At 42.4% G+C, this 14,229-nt stretch overlaps 1 long non-coding RNA gene across 1 annotated transcript in view; it reads left to right on the top strand.

The window, feature by feature from the left end:
• Positions 1-6,576: 6,576 nt before the first annotated feature.
• LOC140190624 (uncharacterized) overlaps positions 6,577-14,229 on the top strand; it is a 28,364-nt gene continuing 20,711 nt past the window's right edge. The window contains exons 1-2 of the long non-coding RNA XR_011883654.1: positions 6,577-6,785; positions 6,906-7,070. This is a non-coding gene — a long non-coding RNA (uncharacterized lncRNA). The remainder of the gene's footprint in view (positions 6,786-6,905; positions 7,071-14,229) is intronic.

Below are 14,229 nucleotides of genomic sequence, written 5' to 3'. Positions count from 1 at the left end.
GGGGAAACCTGTACTGATCAGGACAGGGCTACAAACATGCCCTTCTGGAGTACCATTATCTATAGGATAAACCTTAGAATGCTTAGAATGCCCTTGTGGCTATGGGGATCAGGGGGTATGGAGGGAAGGCTGGTGCAGGGTTCTGAGTTGGATGATCAGCCATGATCATAATAAATGGCGGTGCAGGCTCGAAGGGCCGAATGGCCTACTCCTGCACCTATTTTCTATGTTTCTATGTTTCTATGCTCCTTACCCACCCTGACCAGTATGGTCCTCTGTAACAAAAAAATCTTTAAAAATATTATATATTTGTCCACCAATCCCAAGACTTCACAGTCATCAACAGTCTCTCCTTCCGAAGCATATCATAATCCTTCTCGATATCAACCTGTTCCTTTCTTATATCAGATTCCAGACAGAGTCTAGAGACTGCCTAAATCTGAAGAGTCATCTTTTGTGCTAATGGCAAATTGTACCTATTGGGAAGGTGCATTACTGCCACCTACTGTGGGGAGGGTGGCATGACAAGGATCAAATCCTACCTCCCAATTCTGCTTTAATTAAAATGTTCACCAGGACCTTACACGACTCAGGTGCCAGAATATCCTGCAAACTAGGTGCCCCAGATTTACCTAATAATTGTCTAAATCGTCTAGGTTCCAACGAATATCTGTGGCACACCATGATCATTTCCCAATCCCATCCAACCTAATGCAAGATTTGGCTGCATACTTACCCTATATTAACTATAATAGCTATTTCAGACTTAATAAGTGCACGTTTTGCTATAACGTCTGCCCTTTCATTACCCAGTACACCCACATGTGCAGGTACCTAACAAAACTGTACTACTATTCGTACACTCTCCAGAATATAGATGATACACTTCCATCAACAGATCAGGTTTTCTTGAACACTTCGGTTCCAAATTCTGCAGTAATGAGGCAGAGTCTGAGCATAACATAATTATATTTGGCTTAACTTGTTCAACCCATTTTAGACTAATAATAATGGCCATAAATGCTGCTGTATAGACAGACAGTCCATCTGTCAGAGGATAAATATCTTGGAGCCCAACTAGTTGCTAACTAGATTTTTAGAGCCACCTATAAAGATAGGTAAAAAGGAAATACATTACTGTCGTAACTGACTGGACACCTCACCCCCACAGGACCCAGTCTATCCTCCAGTAACATCAAATCTACAAACCCCATTTCCAGAAAAGTTGGGATATTTCCCAAAATGCAATAAAAACAAAAACCTGTGATATGTTAATTCACGTGAACCTTTATTTAACTGACAAAAGTACAAAGAAAAGATTTTCAATAGTTTTACTGACCAACTTAATTGTATTTTGTAAACGTACACAAACTTAGAATTTTTTGGCTGCAACACACTCGACAAAAGTTGGGACAGAGGCATGTTTACCATTGTGTTACATCACCTTCCTTTTAATAACATTTTTTAATCGTTTTGGAACTGAGGCTACTAATTGTAGTAGATTTGCAATTGGAAATTTTGTCCATTCTTACTTGATATAAGACTTCAGCTGCTCAACAGTCCGTGGTCTCAGTTGTCTGATTCTCCTCTTCATGATGCGCCATACATTTTCAATAGGGGATAGATCTGAACTGGCAGCAGGTCAGTCAAGCACACGCACTCTTGTGTCTACAAGGCCACGCTGTTGTAGCCCGTGCAGAATGTGGTCTGGCATTGTCCTGCTGAAATAAGCATGGATGTCCTGGGAAGAGACGTCGCCTTGATGGCAACATATGTCTCTCTAAAATCCTAATATACGCCTCAGAGTCAATGGTACCTTCACATACATGCAACTCGCCCATGCCATGGGCACTGATACACCCCCATACCATCACAGATGCTGGCTTTTGCACCTTTCGCTGATAACAATCTGGATGGTCGTTTTCATCTTTGGCACGGAGAACCCGACACCCGTTTTTTCCAAAAACTAGCTGAAATGTGGACTCATCTGACCACAGCACACAGTTCCACAGTCTTTCGGTCCATCTGAGATGAGCTCGGGCCCAGAGAACTCGCTGGCGTTTCTGCATAGAGTTGATGTATGGCTTCCTCCTTGCGTAATACAGTTTCAAGTTGCATTTCCGGATGCAGCGTCGGACTGTGTTGAGTGACAATGGTTTTCCGAAGTACTCCCGAGCCCAGGTGGCTATAATTGTCACAGTAGCATGATGGTTTCTTAGGCAGTGCTGCCTGAGGGCTCGAAGATCACACGCATTCAACAGTGGTTTCTGACCTTGCCCTTTATGCACTGAGATGTCTCTGAATTCTCTGAATCTTTTCACAATATTATGTACTGTAGATGTTGAAAAACCTAAATTCTCTGCAATCTTGCGTTGAGAAATGTTCCTTTTGAACTGACTAACAATTCTCTCACGAATTTTGGCACAAAGGGGTGAGCCACGACCCATCTTTGCTTGCAAAGACTGAGCCTTTGATGGACGCTACTTTTATACCCAGTCATGATACCTCACCTCCTACCAATTAGCCTGCTTAATGTGGAGTCTTCCAAACCGGTGTTACTTGAATATTTTGTGCACTTTTCAATCTTATTTTAACTCTGTCCCAACTTTTGTTGAGTGTGTTACAGCCATCAAATTCTAAAATGTTTACCAACTCTGCTAGTATATTCCCCACAATTCATTAAAACAGAATACGGGACACCCCTCTCCCCAACTTAGGAAGTCCGTTATGCAAGGCTTGAGTTTTCTCTCTACGGGTCAAGAGATATCCCACCTAGTTAATCCTCCAATACATCTCTAGCTGCGATCTGGAATGTGCCTCTACAGATTCTAAGTGCACTGGTCTGTAAAACATTCAATCTCTGTGAAACTGAACGAGCTGCCTCCCTGCAAATCATACAACCATAATCCAAACAAGAGCATATTAAAGCGCGATAAATTGTCAATAGAACACCCCTAGGAGCATCCCAGTCATAGCCAGCCACACAGAGCATAAAGATAATGACCTGTGTACATTTATCATCAAAAAATCTTTATATGTGTTCTCCAAGTCATCTCGCATCCAGGCATAGCCACAAATATTTAAATACAGGAACTCTAGACAGCAAACACCCATACAGGTGAATATAATCTACAGTATGTTTTTGAGAAAAAAACATATAGAACCATAGAACATTACAGCACAGAAACAGGCCTTTTGGCCCTCCTTGGCTGTGCCGAACCATTTTTCTGCCTAGTCCTACTGGCCTGCACCTGGACCATATCCCCCCATACACCTCTCATCCATGTACCTGTCCAGTTTTTCTTAAATGTTAAAAATGAGCCCACATTTACCACTTCATTTGGCAGCTCATTCCATACTCCCACCACTCTCTGAGTGAAGAACTTTGACTTTGAAACAGAAAATTTTAAACGCATCCAAAGACCGTTCTTCCACTGCTGATAACATATGCACAAACCTTACCACATGGGCAGTATTACGACCCCTTTTCCACCGAGTCCCATCATCAGCATATAAAGCTAAATAAAAGCCAGGTCCAACACCAAAAATATCTTTAATCATCAGATTAAACAATATTGGACTAATCACACTACCCGAGGGGATCCCATTCCAAAAGAAAAAAAACTGCAAAAGAACAAAAAATAAAACTGTCTACTATTCCTGGGCAGACTGGTCTCCTGCTTCTCCCATTTGCCAGAATTCTGTACTGTGGCAATATATTTAAATGTCAAGTCTTTCTCCGACTGGCCTTCTACCATTTCCCTGGATGGTGCTGCCACTTCAGGAGGTGTTTCCCCTCATCTCCAACGTAGTTTTCTCTGCTCTGCCAGGGATTATTTGCACTTGGTGGAGTGGTGTAGTGTAGTGTGGTGTAGGACTTGGAGACAATATTTCTGCCCTATCTTCTTCAGAGAGCGCCATTCTGCCTCAGTGATCACCTGTTGAATTGGTCCTTGCAGCAGATTGAGAAAGGTTTCAAAGGACAACACCTTAGCATAGTAGTTAGTCTTATGCCATTGCAGTCCCAGCAACCCGGGTTCAATTGCACCACTGTCTGTAAGGAGTTTGCATGTTTCCCTGTGACAGCATAGGTTTCCTTCCACATATGAAAGATGGACACCTTAGTACGTTAAGTGGTCACGTGGATAGCAAAGGTTTTCTGAGCAGGAAGAGCCTATTATCGTGCTGTATTTAAACAAAAAAACATTCTCAATTTCCCCCAAAAGCCATCATCAACATAAACCAGCTTATGAATATCATTGCAAACAACAGGAATTCTGCAGATGCTGGAAATTCAAGCAACACACTCTCCGCCTGAAACGTCGACTGCACCTCTTCCTAGAGATGCTGCCTGGCCTGCTGCGTTCACCAGCAACTTTGATGTGTGTTGTATGAATATCATTGTTTTGGGTTATCATACAAAGAAGTGATGTCACTGTGTCCAAGTGCAAGAACCAGAGATGTTGCTGCTGTTTATTGGGTGGACGTCAGTTTCATCATATCAACTATGGGGTGAAAACTCCAACTGGCCTTCTACCATTTCCCTGGATGGTACTGCCACTGCAAAAACAAAAAGCAGCATGACAACTGGGTGAAGGTTGCACCAACGGATCAACATTGTTACTCCTTCCAATCACTAATTCAAGCATCTGAGGTGTTCCTATCTGTGAACTGCCAGTGTCCTCTGTCTGATTGAAATTGGTGTGCGAGTCCTTCGATCATCAAGTTATAGCCTGGTCTGCTACAGCCTCAGTCCGCCTCTGGTGTAGGACGTAGGCAATGTTGTTACAGTAATATGTTTCCTGGGCTAATACAACACCAATGAAAGAGTCATTAGTGTTAACATCAACTGTGAGAAGACAGTCATTGTAATGGGTATATCTACAACTGGATTTTACTACGTTCATTCCTCCTCTCATGTGTTGGCGCATGGCCAAGTGGTTAGGGCGTTTGTCTAGTGATTCAAAGGTCGCTAGTTCGAGCCTTGGCTGAGGCAGAGTGTGTGTCCCTGAGCAAGGCACTTTACCACACATTGCTCTGTGACGACACCGGTGCCAAGCTGTATGGGTTCTAATGCCCTTCCCTTGGACAACATCGGTGGCGTGGAGAGGGGAGACTTGCAGCATAGGCAACTGCTGGTCTTCCATACAACCTTGCCCACCAAGGCGCAAATCCATGGTCTGACGAGACTAACGGATGCCTATATATTCCTCCTCTTGGCAAATCCAGAGGGCTGCTTGTTGATGACACAAGTGAGCTCTGTGTTTCCCATCAAATCAGAGCTCTCACCGCTCTGTGTTTCCCATCAATTATTACTGTGTGGTTTGGAGCATCATGCACTGCAATCCATATCAATGTTTTTATTGCCTGATATTGTGAACTTGGTATAGGGCAACGATCTTATTCCAAAGCTGTTGAAGGACTTGCAGTATTATTCCAATGATGTATTCCCCTTAGGAACCATGAGAAACTTAGGATTCAATGCCCATTTAACCATAACAAAGTACCATGCACATAGGAAAGTAGCCATGGAGAATACACAGAGCACACATGTTCCTTATGTTTTTTCTTTGGGGATGTGTTCACTAGCCGGTCTATAATATTACTTATCATTTCCTTGTAAGGTATCAGAAACCTTACCTCCTTCGAGAGTACGTGTGCTGTATTTTCTCCTGCCCTGCTCATCTCAGAATATCTCTGTTACCCTGGGCTATCACTTGCCTAACTTTTACCTGAGAATCTTGATACGCTCATTTAATCCTTCAATGTTGATATTCCTGCTGTGCATCCAGCTGAATCCTGACCAAGAATGTTTTATGCTGTATCATCTTTGTGCTCAAGAATAGATAGGGCCTGGCCTGGTCTAATTTGCCCAGTTCTGGAGCATTCCATTTTGTACACCTTAATCTGTGAGAAGTGTCTTTATCCTATACCAGTTGGTTTTTGATCGGTAGTTTCCTGTTTGACATTTTTCTCACTTCATTTAACCAAGTATTCTTTCTCTTGGGTGTTCCAGTTGCAACCCTGACTCACCTCAGTAATTGGGTCTCCTGGCAATCACGTACTGAAACCCATCATTAACTCAAATGGTATCAATCTCATTTTATCTCTCAGCATTACCCTTAAACAAATCAATATTAACAATAGTAAAATCCAAATCCACTCTCCCTATTGGTTTCTTATGTGACTTCCCAGATCCCCTGCTAAGGTATGGTTTGTGCTCCACCAACCGCATGGAATTTGATCTCTGTCTACTATGCTGCTGCATTAAACACTGGGTTCATTGGTTTAAAGGGGTGTATTTAATGAGATCGCAACAAAATAAAGGTTAATATGCTTTTATTATTAAAAAATAATATTTCCTAATGGGTGGGTATAACAAAAAATACATAAATTGTTACAAAATATTTATGCAGCCACAGTTTCTCCATTTCCCAGGTCCTTGGAATTCCGTGTGTTCTGCTGGAAGTGAAGGTGCTGAAGCCATATGCAGCGCACTCCAGATGGGGACTTCTATTGACCATTCCTTCCCTGATTGGTCTGCATTTCAGCAGGAGTGGGCATAAATGCCTCTTTTCCGTATTGGATGTTGTGAGATTGAAGACTCAGTCAGTGGAGAGGAACTGTAGAAAGAACTGTCCCCAGAGCTACTCTTCACTGTCAGTTGGTGGATCCCCAAAATTAGTGTCACAGTTGCTGCTGATGTAATGAACCCTGTTACTTCCCTCTGGCTTTCATTTTTCTCCTAGCTGAAAATGGTTCCCAGAGGATAGGAGTCTATATTGGTGAGTCTTTCTCAGACCAGCCCTCCGAGATGTTTTTGCTCTCTGCCAGTTCTTTGGGTGGTACCGCCACACCCAAACGCATTGTTATTTCACCTCCAGCTTAATTTTCTTCGTTCTCAGAAGGATGAATTGCTGTTGGAGGAGTGGTGAAATGCGGTGCAGTACTAGGACCAGGTTACTCTGAATCTTCTCTCAGAGGATTGCTCACAGTGGTTGTTTCAGCAGCTTGATGGCGGTTTCTCAGACGCCAGATTCCCACACGAGTCGTCATGAATGTGAACCAAGGTAAGGATAACATGGTCTTGATCGATAGATCTCAGTAGTGATACTGCTACATCTGAGTGTGGAAACCGGAATTGTTGCTGCCAGGTATTGCGTGCACATCAATGTCATTGAGATGAAGTTTCAAATCAAGTGGCCCAGAAAAACTGCAAAAGAACGAAAAATAAAACTAGATGACACATCTTCTTCCATCCTCAATCTAAATGACTGGCAAACAAAAAAATCCAAATACCCAATTGATAAACTTTCCACCAATACCAAGCTTACTGAGTTTAATCAAAAGCCCCTCTATCCATTGCATATTATAAACTTTTTCAATGTCCAAAAGACTGCAACTGTTGATTCTTTTACTGCAAAAGCTTTGAGTCATTTCCCCAGTAGTACAAGGGTGTCATGTGTACACCTCCCTTTCCACCGCCCACATTGATGACGACTAAGTAATTGTCTCTTTTCAAAAACAAACATCAGCCTAATTACACCCTATCCCCGTTATACGTGAGGGATATTTTCCTCGCAATCGATGCATTGTATGGAAAATGCATTATGTGAATAATTATTTAATTGGAGAAAATAGGAAAGCGTTCTGGAGGGCTACCTAAATATGTTTTATCTGTAATTTATTCACATTTTCATACCAATATGACACAAAAGCAGTACCACAAGACAACATTTATATTTCATCAAGGTAATATTCAACATAATAAATTAGAAAGTTAACATACTAGGGTGTACAGTGCTCACCAACAGTGGCAGGTGTGTAGACTCCGGGAGATGAGTGGTTGTGTAGTGGTGTTGGGCAGCTTTACATGGATGAGGTGGATGGTTGGGGTCATCAGGATCATCAGGGACAGCAAGGGGTGAAGGAAGACTCGTGGAACTCTCTGGCAAGCTAGTGGAATTCTCTGAACTGCCAGTAGCAGGAGATGTGACAAGTGTGGAGTGCTCAGGTGGAGGTGGAATTGGTGTGGATGACACCAGTTTGAAGAAAGTGGTGAGGGTTGTTTTGTATTTTAGCATAAATTTGCTTGTAGGGAAAAAGGATTGACTGCAGGGAACAACTGAAATGCTGACTCCGTTCTAAACTTGGGTCCGTGTTCATCGCCATTTGTGCCAAATGTTCCCCAGCCTTAAAAAATTCTGCCAGTTTCTTCACCGTAAAATCCTTCACCTGCAATTCGACACTTTCTTCTTCATCGTTATCACCTTCAGTCTGAGTTAAATACAGAAGGTCATCCACACTTATTTCTTCATCATGAGAGTCCAGGAGTTCTACCACGTCAGCAGTCTCGAGATCTGAGAATCCTTCCCCACCAATTTTACGGCTCAGGGCCACACAATCCTAGACAGCTGCAGTGAGGCAGGAAACCCCTTGAAGGTGTGCACACACTCCTCCCAAATTGATTTCCACGCTCCATTGAGCATGGAAGACCTGACCTCTTCCCAGGATTCAATGTTTTTGATGGCATGTCTGATGTTGAAGGACTTGCACCATTCCCTCACCGTTGGTAAACTCTCAGATGGTGTTACAAATGCAGAGATTTCTCTAGCCCTTCCTGTCAAGGGAACACACCAGTATCCTTTTAGTAGGTCAATCTTTGTAAGGTAGTTAGCCTTTCCAACTTTATCAATACAGTCATCCACTCTCAGAATAGCATACACACCTGTCTTGCTCACTACATTAACTTTCCTGTAATCGGTACAGAATCTCTTGCTGCCGTCCGGTTTAGGCACAATAACGCAGGGTGATGCCCAGTCTGAGGTAGAGGACCTAATGATACCAGTTGCCAGCATGCACCCAATTTCTTGTTCAACTATTTTACTTTATTTCTAAGTTAATTCTATAGGGATGCTGCTTCACAGGGTTAGCTTGACCTACAATCACATCATGCACCACAGCTGTGCATTGTTTTGGAACATTAGGGAACAAATCCTCATATTTGCTAATTAATCCCTTTAATTGTTTTTTCTGTTCAGGCTCCAAATGATGGATTTTACTATCAATGTTTTCCAAAACCACGGAATTCTTGAGCTTTGTTGGGACTATACTGAGCTTGTTAAAATTAACTGGCACGTCATAACCAGTTTCCACGACTCCACTTGTTTTCATAACAGTACTCACAGGTGCTGTCTCTGAATCATGATAAAACTTTATCATATTAGTGTGTACCACTTGAGTAGCCTTTCTTCGGTTGGGAGTCTTGACAGCATAATTCAAAGGGTCAATTTTCTTAATTATCTGGTATGGTCCACTAAATTGTGCTTGGAATGGGTTGGTCAAAGTGGGAACATAACCAGAACCTTTTCTCCAACATAATACATCAGTTCTTTGGCTTTCCTGTCATACCAGACCTTCATTTTTCTTTGAGAATTCTGCAAATTCTGCTTTGCAAGGTCACAAGCCTTGTTAAGTCTACCTCTGAATTCCATAACATAATCCAGCACACTTACACATACTTTCTGATCAGACCACTGTTCTCTGAGCATGGTCAAAGGTCCTCTGGGCCTGTGACCGAAAACAAGCTCGTGAATCGAGTCTCTAACAGCAAACAAAAGTAAATGTACACCTTCATCCTAGTCTTTGTTATTCTCAACACAGTATGTTTTCATCATTGTCTTAAGGGTGGAATGGAACCTCTCCAATGCTCCTTGGGACTCAGGGTGATATGCAGATGATACAATTTGCTTAGCTACTAGTTCAGAAACTATCTGTTGGAATAGTCCCAACGTAAAGTTACTGCCCTGGTCGGACTGAATTTCTTTGGGAAGACCAACCATAGTAAAAATGAGAGCCTTCACCACTGCTTTAGCCTAATATTGCAGAGTGGGATCGCTTCGGGGAACCTAGAAGCAGCACACATAACAGTTAACAAGTACTGATGACTAGCTGAAGTCTTTGGCAGTGGGCCAACACAATCCACTATGATTCGGTGGTGGGGGGAGGAGAAAGTTCGCCAAAAGCAGCTATCGGCCAAAATGGGGCTTTTGCAATCGCCTGATTAGGTTTCCCACAACTTGGCAAGTGTGACAAGCCCTGCAAAAAGTCACGATATCCTTCCTTACATTAGGCCAGTAAAATTCCCTCATAATCCTGTACACTGTCTTCTTCACCCCAAGATGTCCACCTAAAGGCATCTTATGAGCCAGGTTTAAAATTTCAGCCCTGTAAACCTTTGGGACCACAACTTGCTGCGCAATAGCCCAATCCTTACTTGCAGGCACAGTAGTTGGCCTCCACTTCCTCATTAACACCCCGTCTTTAAGATAATATCCCGCTGATTCCCTCTGAATTTCATCATCAGAGAGGGCTGTTTCTTTTAAAGCCACAATTTCAGGATCTTGATTTTGTTCCTCTATAAATTCCTTTCTGGACAAAGATAAACCTTTCTCATCAGCCCTATCTTGTAAGTCCTGTTGGAATATGGAAGGTAGAAAAGTCTCTGGTAGATCATCATGGGCATCAGCAGACTTTTTAGACATGCTTCGGGACACTGCGCATGCGGGGTAAATATCATTATCCGTGTGTGGGTCGTCCGCAGGCTTGCTCGTTAGCTGCACTGCTGGATAAATATCCCCTCCTGCAAGGTCATTACCAAGCAATACATCAACATTGTCTATCAGTAATTCAGATTGTACCCCTATCTTGACAGGTCTTAATACCAAGTCGCATTTCAAAATTATCTTATGCAAAGGCACGGCCTCAGTCCCCTTTCCAATATTCACTTCATCAATTTTTGTCTCATCACTGAATTCCAAAACACTGTCTAGTATCAGTGACTGAAAAGCCCCAGTATTTTGCCAAATCCACACTGGGACAGTGTTGACCCCTCCTTTACAGACACAACCCCATTTGAAATAAACCGTTCCAATCCCTCCTTTCTTAGTGGTGTCTCAACTGACTGAACACAAGCATTTGGGATTTTCTCCTTTTCCTTTTTCCCTTTTTAGAGCAAAACAATTAGACACCACATGACCAGGCTTACAAAAGTGACACGTAAAACTGGAAAATTTTCCTTTTGACAGCTTTCCTTCTGTCACTTGTTCCCAACTTTCTGGTTTAACCTGTGGGTTACCCTATTACTCTTTTGGTAGCTCTTTTTTGAGAAAAACTTAACCTTATGGATTAAGGCAAACTTGTCTACTAACCTAGCAGACACTGAAAGGGTCACAACCTCTTTCTCATCTAAGTGCATCCTTATGTCAGAAGGAACGCAGTTTTTAAACTCTTCAACATTAACTCTCTTGTGCTGTTAAAATTCTCATTTGTCCCTTTTGAGGTACACCGATGATCAAAGTGCACCTGTTTCTCATGGGCAAACTCCACATACGTTTGGTTCCAGGATTTCCTCAAATCTCGAAACCTTTGCCTATACACCTCCAGAACCAACTCGTAAACCTTAAGCATAGCATCTTTTACTGTGTCAAAATCATTTGCCTCTTCAAGTGTCAACGCAGAATATGCTTGCTGAGCCTTCCCCTTAATCACACTTTGTAACAGGACAGCCCACTGATCCCTTGGCCATTTCCAATTGTGGGCCACTTTTTGAAAATGCAGAAAGTACTTATTGACTTCTTTCATCAAACGGAGGTACCAACTTAATTTCTTGGCTGGCATTAAACAGTACAACCAGCTGATTACCACGGTGTGGCACTTCACCTCGCTGCAGTATCTCCCCCTCAAACTCTGTCTGCCTCTTCTGTTTTTCTGCCCGTTCAACCTTGAGCTGTTTTAGTTGCACTTCATGCTGTTTTCACCTATCCTCAGCCTCCATCTCTACTTTAAGTCTATCTAACTTCATTTGTTCCAGTTGTAACTGGATCTCCTCTTTACCCGCGGGAAACCCCTTTAACACCTCCTCATCAAATTGCTTCACAGAGATATAGTGTTCAACTATTTTCCTTCGAATTTCTGCCTTTGTCATACCCTTCTTGACCTTTGTAAGTTTTAGTTCCTCAGCAATTTCCTGCAACTCATCCTTTCTAGCTTTCTTCAATGCCACAGGGTCTGGCCAGGCCTGAAAAATCCTAACATCTGTTTTTGCTGGTTTTCCACACACACACAAATCGGAAGGGATTTTCCCCAATCAATTTGATTAAACCCCCAACAATTTAAAAATGGCTCCAAACAATTTGTTTATATCCTGGACGCAGGCCCCAATTTTGTTACGTACCCCGTAACGGGTTAAAGAACCAGCAGAAATGGTATACACCTGGAGTCTAGTTTTGCTGTTAATTACTTCTATTATTAGTAACTACGTAATAAAGTAACATAAAACCAAATAAATCAAACAGGTTAGCAGAGTTTATGCATATATAGGTGTGAAAATATAAAAACCCAAACTTCTTCAAGCTTAGGGAGTAAGGGATACAGTCTTACGATAGTGGGTAAACAACGTCAGTTCAGTTCGTGTTATTGAGTTGAGTAGAACTGAGGAGAGAGAGTGAGAGGTTTGTCGTCCACATAAGCTGATGCCGCCGATTCTTCCCGTTGTCTTCCGAAACTTCCAAGTTAGCCAAGCTTGACCAACTTCAGAGCGCCATCTTCAAGTGATAATCTACCAACCCAGGCAAGAGTTAGACACACTGGTAGACTCCACAGGGTCACTCTGTCACGCACTAATAACCACAGATCGATTCCTCTTAATCGATCCTCAGTCCCACATTCATGGGCACCTGACAGTGTAGTGGTAATTTCACCACACCTTAGTGCGTCTGCGTGTTCTTTTCTTCTGTGCGTCCTGTGAAACAAGCAACTATGCTGGTTTAAGTACCGTTGTGCTGAACACCAGCTGTCCATCATGTAGCTCTTCCTCTCTCTCTCTGTAGGAACTCAGAAGCTGGCAGTGTCCTTGCAGAAATCCCAAACAACCTGTGAGCAGTCTTCGCCCTTCTCCCTCTCTCTGGTAGCAGGCTGTTTGTGCTGTACAGCTGCACGATATCTCTCTTTTTAAAGGCACAGTCCATAATGAATAACTGAGGATATCGTCACAACTGTGAAAACGCATTGTCTGAAGACGCATATTAACGGGGATAGGGTGTACTATCATTTTGTCTATTTTATGTAGTGAAGAAGTGAGAGCAATAGGCCTGTAGCTGCTTGGCAGCATCGGATGCCTCCCAAGTTTAACAGAGGCAGCACCATAGCCCTCTTTCAGTCAGTTTTGCCTCTAATTGACATCATCTTCTTCTTGTTTGAGTTTTTACGGCAGTTGGCATCCACATGTTGCATTACTGCCATCTTCAGGATTTATTGTCCTTCACTGTCCATTCACTTTAAAGCCGTCTTTCCAGTACCGTCGCCCTTAAATAACTGAACAACCATTTCCTCCCTGATCACTCTCCCCACATTCCAATAAACCTTTAACACCATTCTCTACCAGTACTATTTTGTGTAATTGTAACATTTGTTGTCTTTCCTGTGCAGATTTTCTGCATGAAATAAGGATATGCTCTACTGTTTCAGTCTCCTGACATAGATAGCAAAAACCTTTTGGATGTTTGTTTGTGATGGCCAGAGTACCATTAAGGTTGCTGTGCCCAATTCTCAGTCTACTTATAATTACTAGCTCCTTCCGCTTTACTCCCCTACTTCTTCCCATATCTACTCTGTTCTGAATTGAATGTAAATGTCTTCCTTTTATTGCTTTATCCCAATGCTGCTGCCACTGTTGATTTATCCTTCACACTATGTGCTTCCCCTCTGATTTTGATACTTTAATATTGACCTATATAGATCCTTTTTTGACTGCTGTTTTTGCCAGTTTATCTGCGGTCTCATTTCCCATAATACCTGAATGTGCTGGAACACACATGAATGCGATATTTTTGCCTTGTCTAGCCAGTCTTGAATTTGCAAACAGGATTTCATAAAGCAGATCCTGGTGACCTCTAGCTGTACCCGCCTTAATGCTTGCAAGGGCCGATACAGAATCGCTACATATCACAATATTATTACAATTAACCTGCTCACTCCATTCTAGTGCTAACAATATGACAAACATTTCAACTGCAACTCAGGTGTTTTGCTAATTTCCACTTGATAACTTGGCACAACAATTGCAGACCCTGTTGCACCTGTTTCTGGATCCTTTGATCCATCCATAAAAATCTGTATGTCTTTATATTTACATTCCCTATAACTATGATGTTCACTGAGTATATCAGC

The sequence above is a fragment of the Mobula birostris genome, chromosome 30 (assembly GCF_030028105.1).
Source record: "Mobula birostris isolate sMobBir1 chromosome 30, sMobBir1.hap1, whole genome shotgun sequence".
Taxonomy (NCBI): Eukaryota; Metazoa; Chordata; class Chondrichthyes; order Myliobatiformes; family Myliobatidae; genus Mobula; species Mobula birostris.
This window is presented reverse-complemented; position numbering and strand designations above follow the sequence as displayed.